The sequence below is a fragment of the Odocoileus virginianus genome, chromosome 25, assembly GCF_023699985.2.
Source record: "Odocoileus virginianus isolate 20LAN1187 ecotype Illinois chromosome 25, Ovbor_1.2, whole genome shotgun sequence".
In the NCBI taxonomy this organism is placed as follows: Eukaryota; Metazoa; Chordata; class Mammalia; order Artiodactyla; family Cervidae; genus Odocoileus; species Odocoileus virginianus.
Genome location: NC_069698.1, coordinates 37,219,078 through 37,234,068, shown reverse-complemented (window position 1 = coordinate 37,234,068; position 14,991 = coordinate 37,219,078).

The following is a 14,991-nucleotide window of genomic DNA, read 5'->3' as shown; positions in this document are numbered from 1 at the left end:
GAGAAAAGGAAAGATATTCCCATTTGAATACAGAGATTCAAAGACTAGCTAGTAGAGGAGAGAAAGCCTTCCTCAGTGATCAATGCAAAGAAATAGAGGAAGACAATAGAATGGGAAAGACTAGAGCTCTCTTCAGGAAAATTAGAAATACCAAGGGAACATTTCATGCAAAGATGGGCTCGATAAAGGACAGAAATGGTATTGACCTAACTGAAGCAGAAGATACTAAGATGAGGTGACAAGAATACACAGAAGAACTATACAAAAAAGATCTTCACAACCCAGATAATCACAATGGTGTGATCACTCACACTAACCTAGAGCCAGACATTCTGGAACCTGAATTCAAGTGGGCCTTATGAATTATCACTACAAACAAAGCTAGTGGAGGTGATGGAATTCCAGTTGAGTTATTTCAAATCCTAAAAGATGATGCTGTGAAAGTGTTGTACTCATTATGTCAGCAAATTAGGAAAACTCAGCAGTGGCCACAGGACTGGAAACAGTTTTCATTCCAATCCCAAAGAATGGCATTGCCAAAGAATGCTCAAACTACCACAGAATTGCACTCATCTCACACGCTAGTAAGGTAATGCTCAAGATTCTCCAAGCAAGGCTTCAGCAATACGTGAACTGTTAATTTCCAGATGTTCAAGCTGCTTTTAGAAAAGGCAGAGGAATCAGAAACCAAATACCAACATCCACTGGATAATGGAAAAAGCTAGAGAGTTTCAGAAAAACATCTATTTCTGCTTTATTGATTATGCCAAAGCCTTTGACTGTGTGGATCACAATAAACTGGAAAATTCTTCAGGAGGTGGGCATACCAGACCACCTGACCTGCCTCTTAAGAAACCTGTATGTAGGTCAGGAAGCAACAGTTAGAACTGGACATGGAACAACAGACTGGTTCCAAATAGGAAAAATAATACTTCAAGGCTGTATATTGTCACCCTGCTTATTTAACTTATACGCAGAATACATCATGAGAAACGCTGGGCTGGAGGAAGCACAAGCTGGAATCAAGACTGCTGGGAGAAATATCAATAACCTCAGATATGCAGATGACACCACCTTTATGGCAGGTTGTGAAGAAGAACTAAAGAGCCTCTTGATGAAAGAAAAAGAACAGAGTGAAAAATTTGGCTTAAAGCTCAACATTAAGAAAACTGAGATCATGGCATCTGGTCCCATCACTTCACAGGGAAACAGTGGCTGACTTTACTGTTTTTGTGCTCCAAAATCACTGCAGATGGTGACTGCAGCCATGAAATTAAAAAATGCTTACTCCTTGGAAGGAAAGTTATGACCAACCTAAACAGCATATTAAAAAACAGAGACATTACTTTGTCAAAAAAGGTCCATCTCATCGAGGCTATGGTTTTTCCAGTAATCATATATGGATGTGAGAGTTGGACTACAAAGAAAGCTGAGCACAGAAGAATTGAGGCTTTTGAACTATGATGTTGTAGAAGACTCTTGAGAGTCCCTTGGACTGCAAGCAGATCCAACCAGTCCATCCTAAAGGAGGTTGGTCCTGGGTGTTCACTGGAAGGACTGATGTTGAAGCTGAAACTCCAATTCTTTGACTACCTGATGTGAAGAGCTGACTCGTTTGAAAAGGTCCTGATGATGGGAAAGATTGAGGGCAGGAGAAGAGGATGACAGAAGATGAGATGGTTGGATGGCACCACTCAATGGACATGGGTTTGGGTGAACTCTGGGAGTTAGTGATGGACAGGGAGGCCTGGCATGCTCCGGTTCATGTGGTCTCAAAGAGTCAGACACAACTGAGCAACTGAACTGAACTGAACTGAATGACATTTGAAGCAAGATTCTGAGAGTGCCAAATTCATCTATCTCCAGATGTTTGTGATGGCAAAGATGGCTGCTATATACCCAAAATGCAAATTGCTCACCACACCCATCTGTGACCTTTAAGGAAAATAACAAATCTTTGTCTACTTCATTTTTTCTCACTTCTGTTCTTTCTCAGAGCAGGTACTGTTGATTCCTCGTCCAGATTTTCATAACAAGGTTACTGTTCCCGTACTAGTTGTTGGATGTCTTGAAAGGGAATGACTCATGTTTGCATCCAATAACCAAAATTGTCCTCAATGGGCAGTGCTTGGGAGGCTATGGTCCCCTTCTCTCCACCTCTCTCTCTTCTTACTCTTAGGCAACTTCTGATCAATGACTGAATTTAATCCCCTAGTCTGGGAGTGGGGTTTTTGCTGCAGAACTACTCCTATGATCAAGATATTAGCCTTCACCTAAATCACAAGTTAGCTTGGTGTTTACCTCTTCCCTATATATGTTTCCTCTTACTTCTTTATAGTTTTATCCTGAAAGGACTTTATATATTTATGTCTCAGCCTTTGCCTCTATGGAACATGATCTTAGAACTACCTAGTCACATGAAAAATATACAAAGAATGAGGGTTGAGAAGTAAATTGATAAGACTAAATCAGGAATGGTTATAAGCACAATCATAACCTTACTGGAATTTAAACAATATGACTCTCGGTAACATAAACACTTTTGATTTTCACTTGAGATGGAATTCTATGTGAAATAATTTTCTTGAGATTCTTAAAGTCAACTCGTCTTGCTTTTCCTGACAACCCAGAAAAGCAGCAATCACTGGAATTTCATAAACTGGAGTTATGGCAAAACAATTTATAAAGACACAATGAGAGGGTTGTGACATGGGCTATGCTAAAATCTACTGCAACAACTTATTATACAAGGTTTCTATAAAGGTGCAGTTAAGCAGCTCATATTCTGAGAACTTTTGCTGATAGTCAATGCCATTTTGTAGACTCAACATCCTAGATAAGCAGTAGGATTTAAGCAATAGCTAAGAGGTTTGGGGGAAAAATGATGTTTCTGTCAATTTTAGTTTCATTCTCCCAAAGGATTGTATTTGGAGAAAAAAAAATGTAATATTGACTCCTACTTTATTCCCTTCTGTTTTTTCCTGTCTTTTCCTGTTATCTCCTAGATAACATCAGCTACCTTAATTTATAGATTGCAATTCTGTGCTCAGTTACTCTTTCCCCCATTCTTATGTGATAATTCTTCAGTCCCTATACACCCAGTTCAGTTCAATTCCATTGCACAGTCATGTCCGAATCTTTGTGACCCCACGGACTGCAGCATGCCAGGCTTCCCTGTCCATATCAACTCCTGGAGCTTACTCAAACTCATGTCCATCAAGTCAGTGATGCCATCCATCCATCTCATTCTCTGTTTTTCCCTTCTCCTCCAGCCTTCAATCTTTCTCAGCATCAGGGTCTTTTCCAAGGTGTCAGTTCTTCTCATCAGGTGGCCAAGGTATTGGAGTTTAAGCTTTGGCATCAGTCCTTCCAATGAATATTCAGGGCTGATTTCCTGTAGGATTGACTGGTTTTATCTCCTTGCAGTCCAAGGGACTCTCAAGAGTCTTCTCCATATTGAACTGTGGTGTTCACAGTTCAAAAGCATCAATTCTTCAGTGCTCAGCTCTCTTTATAGTCCAAAGAAAGTCCCTACACGTTAACTTAGGCAATAGAAACACCCTTCTTCAAACACACAAGGAGCAATCCCACACAATCCCTTCTGAAGACATTCATAACAGTCTGAAGGGATCTAACCTGAAAAGATGACATCTATGGATTTGGTAAAACTGACAGTGAGCTTCATGACAATGACAACAGCAAGCAACCTGGGGAGCTGATGCAAAGTTAATTTTAAAGTTGTTTTCATATGGCAATACATTCTTTTGTTGATTCTTATTTAATACCTGTCGATACAATTATAAAAATTCAAATAGTATGTAAAACTTAGTTTGGAATTTTGTGGTGTTAGAGAAAGAATTAGGTTTATTTTTGGAGCATGCAATGGTGTTAGGTAATTCAGACCGAATTTCCAATCTGCTAAACCTCTGGTCTAATGACCGTTAGGGAAGAATGAAAGAGCCACATATTTTAATTGGTCTTTTCTAATGGGGTGATACTTTAAGGCTCATAGTTTTTATATGGTACATGCAATTTTAACTGCTGCTCTATTGTTTTATGCATTCTAATTTGACACTTTACATGTTTGACTTGGATCCTTAAACTGATCTAACCATGAAGGACACAATATTATAAACTGAAGATTGACTAAGAGGAACATATAAGAGATTCAAGGGATAAGCAGAGAGTGAAAGTACATTCACTTATCTGAGAACTTTGAGGAAAATGAAGGGCAAAGCAGTTAGTTTGGCATAATTTAAAGCATGAAAAAATATATTGTTGTGATGTGATTTGTATTTCTAATAAAAGAGAGATAAAGAGAATTACTTGACTAAATTTTGTTCCTATCTTCTCTATCTAAAATCAGTTCAGTCCAGCTCAATCACTCAGTCATGTCCAACTCTTTGCGACCCCATGGACTGCAGCATGCCAGGCCTCCCTGTCCATCACCAGCTCCCGGAGTCTACTCAAACTTATGTTCATCTAGTCGGTGATGCCATCCAATCATTTCATCCTATGTCATCCCCTTCTCCTCCTGCCTTCCATCTTTCCCAACATCAGAGTCTTTTCAAATGAGTCAGTTCTTCACATCAGATGGCCACAAGCATTGGAGCTTCAGCTGCAGCATCAGTCCTTCCATGAATATTCAGGACTGATTTCCCTTATGATGGACTGTTTTGATCTTGCTGTCCAAGGGACTCTCAAGTGTCTTCTATAACACCACAGTTTAAAAGCATCAATTCTTTAGCACTCAGCTTTCTTTATAGTCCAACTCTCACATCCATAGATGACTTCTTGAAAAACCATAGCTTCAATTAGATGGACCTTTGTTGGCTCATTATTCATTCAGTTCAGTTCAGTTGCTCAGTCGTGTCTGACTCTTTTTGACCCCATGAACCACAGCATGCCAGGCCTCCCTGTCCATCACCAACTCCCGGAGCCTACCCAAACTCATGTCCATTGAGTTGGTGATGTCATACAACCATCTTATCCTCGGTCATCCCCTTCTCCTCCTGCCCACAATCTTTCCTAGCATCAGGGTCTTTTCAAATGAGTAGGCTCGTCACATCAGGTCTCCAAAATACTGAAGTTTCAGCTTCAACTTCAGTCCTTCCAATGAACACTAAGGACTGATATCCTTTAGGATGGACTGGTTGGATCTCCTTGTGGTCCAAGGGACTCTCAAGAGTCTTCTCCAACACCACAGTTCAAAAGCGTCAGTTCTTCAGTGCTCACTTTCTTCACAGCCCAACTCTCACATCCATACATGACTACTCAAAAAGCCATAGCCTTGACAAGACAGAACTTTGTTGGCAATGGAATGTCTCTGCTTTTTAATATGGTTTCTAGGTTGGCTCATTATTAGAGAAATGCAAATCAAAACCACAATGAGATATCGCCTTACACTGGTCAGAAAGAGTCAGAAAGAGAAACATAAATATTGTATTCTAACATATATACACAGAATCTAGCAAAATGGTACTGATGAATTTTTTTTACAGGGAAGCATTGGAGAAACAGACATGAATAGACTTACGGACATAGGCAGAGGGAAGGAGAGGATGAGATGTATGGACAGAGTAACATGGAAATTTACATCATCATATTTAAAATAGATAGCCAACGGGAATATGCTGTATGGCTCAGGAAACTCAAACAGTTGCTCTGTATCACCTAGAGGGGTGGGATGAGGAGGGAGATGGGAGGGAGGTTCAAAAGGGGAGGGATATTTGTATAACTACGGCTGAGGTTTAACAAAAAACAACAAAATTCTGTAAAGCAATTATCCTTCAATAAAACAAATTAAAAAGAAAAAAGAATAATAAAAATATACAGAAACATTCAACAAAAAAAATGGTGCATGACAATGATAGAACAAAGAACAGAACACATTAACTGGAAACATTCTGTAGCAAGGTTCTTATGGAGTGTGGTACATTATTAGTCAAAGCTGGACTAAATTATAATAAAAAATACATATTGTAAATCCTTAAGCAAGACTATATATATATATATATATATATAGTTTAGCTGCACAGAATCTTAATTGCAGCACTTGTGATCTTCATTGTGGCATGCAATTTCATTAGTTGTAGCATGAAAACTCTTAATTATGGCATGTGTGATCTAATTCCCTGACCAAGGATGGAACCCAGGACCCCTCCATTGGGAGTGTGGAGTCTTAGCCACTGGACCACAGAGGAGTTCCCAGTTCTAACATATACATCTGCTTCTCTACAATTAAGCAGATGAAACAGGTAGGCAAGTGGCTTCAAGTGAAATTTCAGATTCTATTGGAATTATCCTAACAGAAAAAGTTATTACATCATTTTTCCTTTTAGGATAAGATCACAAAAGATTATGCCCATTTTCTTCAGCAAGGATTTGAAAATGGTCTGACTCAATAAGTTAGTCTTTTCTGCTCCTGATGTTGGGAGAGCATGACCATCATGAACTATTGTGTAGCTTCCTTTTGCATCTTTATTAGGATGCTAGACATGACCACTGAACTCTTACTGATCAATAGAGTTTATGCTACCACTTCCAAGAGTGGCAATACTAAAGACATATGGTATATGTAGTTGTGGTCAACATGGTGTGGTCCGAGAAGTGTAACTCTCCATCACAAGCACTGACCAAAAAAGAAGAGCAAACGGAAGATGGAGCTTCTGGAGGAAACTGTAGCAGAAATTTCTAAAAGACTTTGAAATGAACTCATATATCAGTGCTTTTGCTTTCTTTTTCTTATGCAAATGTACATATCTATAAGCTGTACATAACAGATACCAGCTGCAAATGATAGTAGTCTATAGATATATAATTTCATCTGATTTAGTCAACTGTCAAAAACAAAATGGCTCAAAATAACATGAGGAACAATAAAAAAAAATCAATAAAACAAGAAGCTGTTTGAAAAAAAATAAATGAAATTGAGAAACCACTAACAAAACTAATAAAGGTGAAATGACAGAGACTCAAATCATCAATGTCAGGAGGACGAAAAGATTTTACTAAAGATCATGCAGCCTTGAAAAGAACAACAAGGTAACGCTACAACTTTATGCTCAAAAATTCAATAACCTGTAAGAACTGAACCAGTTTCTCAAAGTCTATGAAGTACCTTAATTTGACCATGTTAAAACAGATAATCTGAACTTTAAAACAACTGAAGAAACTAAACTTGTATTTTAAAAGACCACAAAAAAAGAAATATACAGAAACATATTGTTTCACTTGAGAGGTGATGAAGAATTAACATCAAAACTGCAAAGATGAAAGATCCAAATGCCTGCTAACAGAGTAAGTGGTCTGCCCCCAAAGATCATTGAGTAAAAACACCAGAGAAATAAGGAAAAGAGGTTATGAGATATTTAACAGGAGAGTTATTTTCTTTAGATGTGAGTAGGCAGTGTTTGGTACTCAGCATCCATCGGTCCTCAAGGGTGGGATATTGACATCCCTCCATTCTACTCTCCACTTCTGTCTGCTCATGTTCTGAGCATTGTTTAGCTGAGATCTCATGCTGAACACAGCATATGGTGATGGGGCTCGATGGATGGTAAAAACTTGCTCCATGACCAGCCAAGGTGAAACTGAACAGAACTATAGTGGTGAATTTTCCTGTGAGATGGAAGAGCAGATAGATATTACTGACACTGACACACATTAATTTATTCAGTAAAAGTGTATTAAGGGCCTAGTTTATGCCAAACACTCTATTCAAGTCTGGGGATACAAAGACTGATCCCTCTAAACTCAACAGAGCAGAGAAACTGGATCAAGAGCAATCACAGCAGAAGCAGAAATGTGACACAGCACAGTTCTGAAAGAAAAAATATGACATGGAATACAGATTGAAAGCATTCCATTTTCAAGGGTACAGTTTTGCATCTTTGCAGTCCTAAGTGTGCGAATGTGTGAGCATTTGCATCTTTAATATAGAGTGACACAAAAAATAAACCATACAAATGTGTGAAAGGATTTCAATCTATAATGAAACTGCATTTTATTCATACTTGAGCTCTCAGAAGAATGGAATGTAAGAAGTGAGAGACTGATTTCCATTAAATGCCTGATGTATAAAAGTCCAAGACTTATCTTCTGACTAATGAACACCTGCCAAAAATCTTTCCCCATCCTCAAGCCAATGAACTTACCTTCTGGACTCTGACTGGAGTTTCCTCTCTCTGCATTCCTTGCCTACAAAGCCAGTCCACCCTAAACCCTCACTGGACTTTCCTATAGTGGCTACAGCATGAATTTCCTGAATTGCAATCCTTCTGCTCTTCTTGAATAAAGTCAATTTTTGCTAATTTGACCTTGTCTCAGTTTAACTCCTTATTTAGGCTGACAGTTGTTAAGTATCCATTTTCGGAGGGGAGGGCACACTGCCCATCACCCAGGATCTTGGTTCCCCCAAGGAATTGAACCCATGCCACTACAGTAGAAGCAAAATTTTAACCATTGGATCCCTGGGGATTCCAGTAAGTATACATATGTGTATATACATACATATACATATATATATATATACATATACATATATATTAGATGCTTTTAAATAATTGCAGTAAAATATCTTTAAAACTTTTTCTTTCTTTTTGGTGTTTCACATGATATGTTGCTGCTGCTGCTAAGTCGCTTCAGTCCTGTCTGACTCTGTGTGACCCCATAGACGGCAGCCCACCAGGCTCCCCATCTCTGGGATTCTCCAGGCAAGAACACTGGAGTGGGTTGCCATTTCTTTCTCCAATGCAGGAAAGTGAAAAGTGAAAGTGAAGTCGCTCAGTCGTGTCCAACTCATCGCAACCCCATGGACTGCAGCCTACCAGGCTCCTCTGTCCATAGGATTTTAAAGGCAAGAGTACTGGAGTGGGGTGCCATTGCCTTCTCCACCACATAATATACTCAGTACCATATTATTACATAAGAAGTCCAATGTAACTGATTTTCTTACTTCTTTCTTTCCAACATCTTTAGGCTTTTTGAATTTCTCTGCTATTTTAGATATCTTTGAGATTGAATCATTTATCTACTGCAATAACAACATCCAAGAAAGTAATATTCCTCATCATATTCCTTAATCATTTCAATTAAGCCAAGTAGTGTAAGGTCAATTCAATATTGTAATTGGAAAAATATTGTTTTATTGTTGGCTGCTTTTGGCATATAGTCCATGGGGTATATGTCAGATTAATAAAAATACTCAATGTTTGGTGTCCCTGATATTTCATATCTTTGTGACTCCTGAACTAAGGCCAGTATGTTTTCTTTGAGGTTTGAAATTCAATCCCCATGCCCCAACTCCCGAGTCAAATTCCAAAGTGATGTGCCTTGACTGTGGTTCATAAATTGACAGCATTAACCTTCATCAAGTAGATTGTTTTCAGCATATTCATAAAATATTTATTATATTTATAAAAAGAAACAGAATCACTTTAATTTTGTTTCAGATAAAAAAAAGAAGAAATTTCAAGCTGTTGCCTTCAACAAACTACAGCTCATGGGCCAAATCAGGCTTGCTGCCTACTTTTCTATAGAATATTTAAATATGTCACTCCCACACCCCTCCATTTGCACATTATCATTGTTTTTTGGGGGGCCTACAAGGTCAAAACAAAATAATTGTAATAAAGTCAATTGCCCAGAAAGCCACCATTTATTTACTGTTTGACCTTTTACAGTAAAAGTTTGCTGACTTCTATTATGAGAAGTAGTAAGCCTGAATTTTAGCTTGTTCTCTAGTAACTTTCATTAATAATAATAAAAAAAAATAATTAAAACTGTACTATAGGGGGATGCTGTTCTAATTACCATACATTTATTAAATTTTTAATATGCATAATTAATATTTAAGAAGCAGAAGTTATCCCAATATTTAAAGATGATAAAAATGAAACATATAGAGGTTAATTAACTTGTCGGTGGTCACACAATTAACTGGTGAAGGGCAGTGCAGGGTTTGAAACACTAAGGTCTACCTCCAGTGTCTACACTTGAACCACTATGTTATTTACATGACTGTAAGATGAAATAATTGTTTAAATTTTGTTTTTTCTTGAGTTCATTGTCATCTTGAGCTTATAAATTTTGTTGCTACATTCTACTTTTAAATCTGGGAAGCTGCATTATGTCAGGAGTAAAATTTCTTTGATGATATATTATCATACTAGTGAAACAACTCTATTAAAAAAAAAAGATGCCAATATATTTAAGGTCCATCTGATTTACCAGTATTCTAAATATGAGAAAACTATTCTTTTGTGTTTTTTTTCTGCAAAATCACTGTAATCATAGTAAACATACTAACTCTGTAGCACTTCCTATTATTTTATAGTATTAGTTAATTTTTACAAGTCCTTAGAAATTTAAGTTGGACATAACTTAGTGACTGAGTACAAACATACACATATGCAAGGGAAATCATTGCACTACAAATTATATGGATGGAGCATTTCTGCTCCTGCATTACACAGAATGATGGCCTTTCCATTGGGATATCTACACCATTCAGGGTACAAAATGTTTGAAGGAAAGAAGAGGCCATATCTTTATGATCCAAGAGTCCCATTTCCTAAAGTTGATCTGCAGAAAAGATCTATGACCCAGCAGTATTCCCTTTCTCAAGTGTCCTTCAAAAGGGAATTTTCTCCTGACTTTCCAAGGAATGTCATATTTCACTTAGATCATATTTTATTTTTATACCTTACATTGCAAAATCCTTGACAAAGTGATAATTCTTTTCAATAATATATGTGCAAGGAAGGATCAAATGAATCAAGTGCCTAGGAACAAAGTACTTTTCAATTTAGACTGTTCTCAAAGTATTATTTAACAAAATTAAAGAAGAATTTAATCTAGTTATCTGTGCACGCTGTCACTTTAGTCGTGTCCAACACTTTGTGACCCTATGGACTGTGGCCCACCAGGTTCCTCTGTCCATGGGATTCTCCAGGCAAAAATACTGGAGTGGGTTGCCATGCTCTCCTCCAGGGACTGAACCCTCATCTCTTGCTTCTCCTGCATTGACAGGGAGTTTCTTTACCACTAGTGCCACCTGGGAAGCCTAATTATCCACTTACAGATATTTAAACATTTTTTATGATAAATCAGAGTAAGATTTGGATATAATTTAGAAATACCTTAAAAAAGTGAGTTATATCACTATAGAAAAATTTGTTCTAGTCCTTTCTACTTATTTATGAAGATATAACTTCATGGTATTTCTATTTGTTAAGAATAAAAGGGACAGAGTTAGAATTAACACTGGAATAATTTTTGTTCCTGATAAAAAATAACTTGTGTTCACAAATATACATGCTAGTTGATAAAATCAAAGGTTTTGCCATACCATTAAAAGCCATACTTTCAAAAATATATTCTATTTGATATTTAATAAAGATAAATACTTTTAACTTAAAATATATTCATTTAGTTTTGATCAGTTTGTGTAATATTGAACATTGATTTTTTTTTTGTAAATTAATTCATTTATTTTAATTGGAGGCTAATTACTTTACAATATTGTAGTGATTTTTGCCATACATTCACATGAATCAGCCATGGGTGTACATGTGTCCCCCATCCTGAACCCTCCTCCCACCTTCCTCCCCATTCCATCCCTCTGGGTCGTCCCAGTGCACTGGCCCTGAGCATCCTGTCTTAGGCATCGAGCCTGTACTGGTGATCTATTTCACAATGACTTTTTAACACTCAAAGGATTGTTCGGCTCTCTACTAAGATGGAATTACGTATGTGGGTCTATTATTATGTCTTCTGTTCTATTTTATCATCTTTTTGACTAAGAATTCTTGCTTGGAGAAACCCATGAACAGAAGAGCCTGTTGGGGTACAGTCCATGTGGTCACAGAGTCAGTCAGACATGACTGAGTGACTTACGCACACACTTGAAATAAGATAGCAGCAATGCTTTGATTTTTCTTTTTCAGAGTTGTTTAGGCTATTTTAGTTTGCCTTTTATTTTCTTTTTATTTTTTTTAGTTTGCCTTTTCTTATCAATTTTCAAATTCATACTGTAGTTTTCTAAAATATATTTTCCTGGGATTTCAATTTGTTTGTTCTTATCCTATAGACAGATTGAGGAAAACTGACATCTTTACCATGATGAGTCTCCAACTTCACAAACATACTAGATGCTGAAAATACAAACTAGATGTCTTCCTTCATTTCCTCCTCCATTTCTCTCTCTCTCTCTCTTTTTTCTCTTTTCTATCCTGGTTGGTAATCCAGGACACTGACCTCTATGGACTATATTAAGACCTTTCTTATGCAGTTGACTTGAGCCAAAGACAGCAACCATGGGAAATCAAACAAAGAAAATGAGGAAGGGTGAGTTTCTTTACTAAAGGCACAGCCCCTATTGGGCAGCTTTCTTCCAACTACAACTGCTAAATATTTTTTCCTTGAGGCTTAAAACTGACAACATTGCCCACTACTCTTCATTTTTTCCCTCTTAAGCCAGCACAGTCTTTGAAATTGGCCCTCAATTATGCTTTCTTAAATTGTGCCTTTGGAATGTACCATCTCTTCAATGTCATGACCATATCATTGTGTATATGTTTAAGGTATACTGTTATTTTAAAGCAATGTGGATTTGATTACACACACACATAGACTTTACTATTGGTAATTACACTTTCATGTGTGTGACTTAAATCAAACAACTTGTATCCCTTTATATATACTTGCAATTTTATAGGGCACAGCTATGTTTGTACTTAGAGATGGACTATTTCCTGCCCTATCTGTAAACAAGAATGCCACATTCATCAGTGGCTGTATCCTTCCAATGTGAGCAGTGAGCCCTAAGGGAACTCAGGATGAAGAAAAATAGGCATGTACTAAAGAAAGGAAACGTGGAATGTGAAAATACAGGATACTGGTCCCCAGATAGCTGAAGTGCATATGAAGGAAATGGCTCCAGTGAGCCCAGACTCTTGCATCTTCCCATGCATAGAAAAGTGCTAAATTCCTTAACTTGCAATATCTGATTTTCTTTAATTAACAATAATATTTGATGTTCAGTCTTCCTGCCCTTTGTTACAAAACTTCTGTATAACCTGGCTCCTCCCCTTGCTTCCTTGAACAATTCTTTCAGGGTTACTTGAGATGCTGCCTCCTGGACTTAAGTCCTAAAACTTAATGAATAAAACATAACTCTCAACTTTTAGGTTGTGAATCTTTTTCAGTCCACACTATACAAATAGAGATGTTCATTTGAATTAATAGATTTCCCTGTGCCACAAGCTTTCTCACAAATAAAAATTATGGTATATGCTACGGATTCTTAAATCACATAGCCCATATAATAGACTATGTTATTGAACTCAGGTCCAGCTGCTCACCACTACAAAGTGGTGAGAAAGACAAGTGCTGGTGGGATTGGAAGGTTGCTTTATTCAGGAGACCTGGCAACCAGGGTAAAAGAGGGCCTCATGTCTCAGAACTAACTCTGAAGATTCTGCTCAGATGTGCCAGTTTTTAAAGAGTAAAAGGGAATCTCAGGGAAACAATGATGGAGGTTAGGTTCTGCATTAATTTCCTCTTCTAAGAAACTGGTTGATTCCTTATGATTTTCTTTAGATGCCACCTTTCCTGCATGGCCTGCCTGAGGGGACTGTTGGGAGTAGAGAGCTAGTCATTTTTAATTCCTTATTTCTCCAGTCTTATTTCTTTTAATCTAGGAAAAGAATCAACAGGTTTTGCAAGGCCTTGTGTGCATTCAGTACAGCAAAAGTCAGTAGTTAGGTTAAACACTACCTAGTAATCTCATTGCTATAATTAAGGTTTCAGGAAGACAGAAATAGACAAAAAGGAAAGGGGGAAAAGAACTGCTTGCAAATGGATAAGGTGAAATTATTAATGCTCCTTGATTGAGAGATTGTAAATTGTAATCTGAGAAATTTTAAATGTAACACTCATTCTAAAAATAAAAATGTTTTAGATGTAAGAAAACCTTTTGTTGACGTAAAGTGTTACATTCTAGTTGTACTTTCAAATGTGATCAGTAAAATTAAGCTTACTTAAGCTTATTTCTTATTTACTGAAGAATTTATTTACAGGGAAGCAATGGAGAAAAAGACATAAAGAACAGACTTATGGACATGGGGAGAGGGGAGGAAAGGGTGAGATGTATGGAAAGAGTAACATGGAAACTTACACTACCATATGTAAAATAGATAGCCAACAGGAATTTGCTGTATGGCTCAGGAAACTCAAACAGGGGCTCCCTATCACCCTAGAGGGGTGGGATGGGGAGGGAGATGGGAGGGAGGTTCAAAAGGGAGGGGATATATGTATACTCATGGCTGATTCATGTTGAGGTTTAACAGAAAACAACAAAATTCTGTAAAGCAGTTGTCCTTCAATTAAAAAAAATAAATAAAAGTTAAATTAGGCTTATTAAAGTTGTATGCTATGGAATAACTTTTGGAAAAGAGAAAATTGTGATGAAATTCATATAATGTGTTCCGTTAGCAAGAATGGATGTGTTGCATTGAAGTGGATGGTATTAAATGTTATAAACTGGCTTCATTGTAATCAGAATCTTGAGAAGACAATGGAGTACAAAACAAGTTAACTCAAGAAGATAAAATGCTAATGTCATCATTTTCTCACACATTTGAATTATCACTGAGGAGAAAATCCTAATTAGCATTTTGACCTTTAAGCAGATAATTCAGCAAAACTTTCATTAGTATATAAAAAAGAAATTGCAAATTAAAATGCAATTGTCTAACTTACTACAAACTGCTTACTGAATTTAAGGATATCTATATATAATTACACAATATTCATTTCAATGAAACATGCTTATATTAGACTCATTCAAAAATATGTTATAAGTATACAAATTTTAAAAGTTTAAGAAACTAGATTTTTAACTTTACACATTACTGAAAATTAATTGAATGTAGAGTTGTTTAAAATGAGCTAAAGAAAGAAACTGTATTATCTGTTCCCATTTCATTA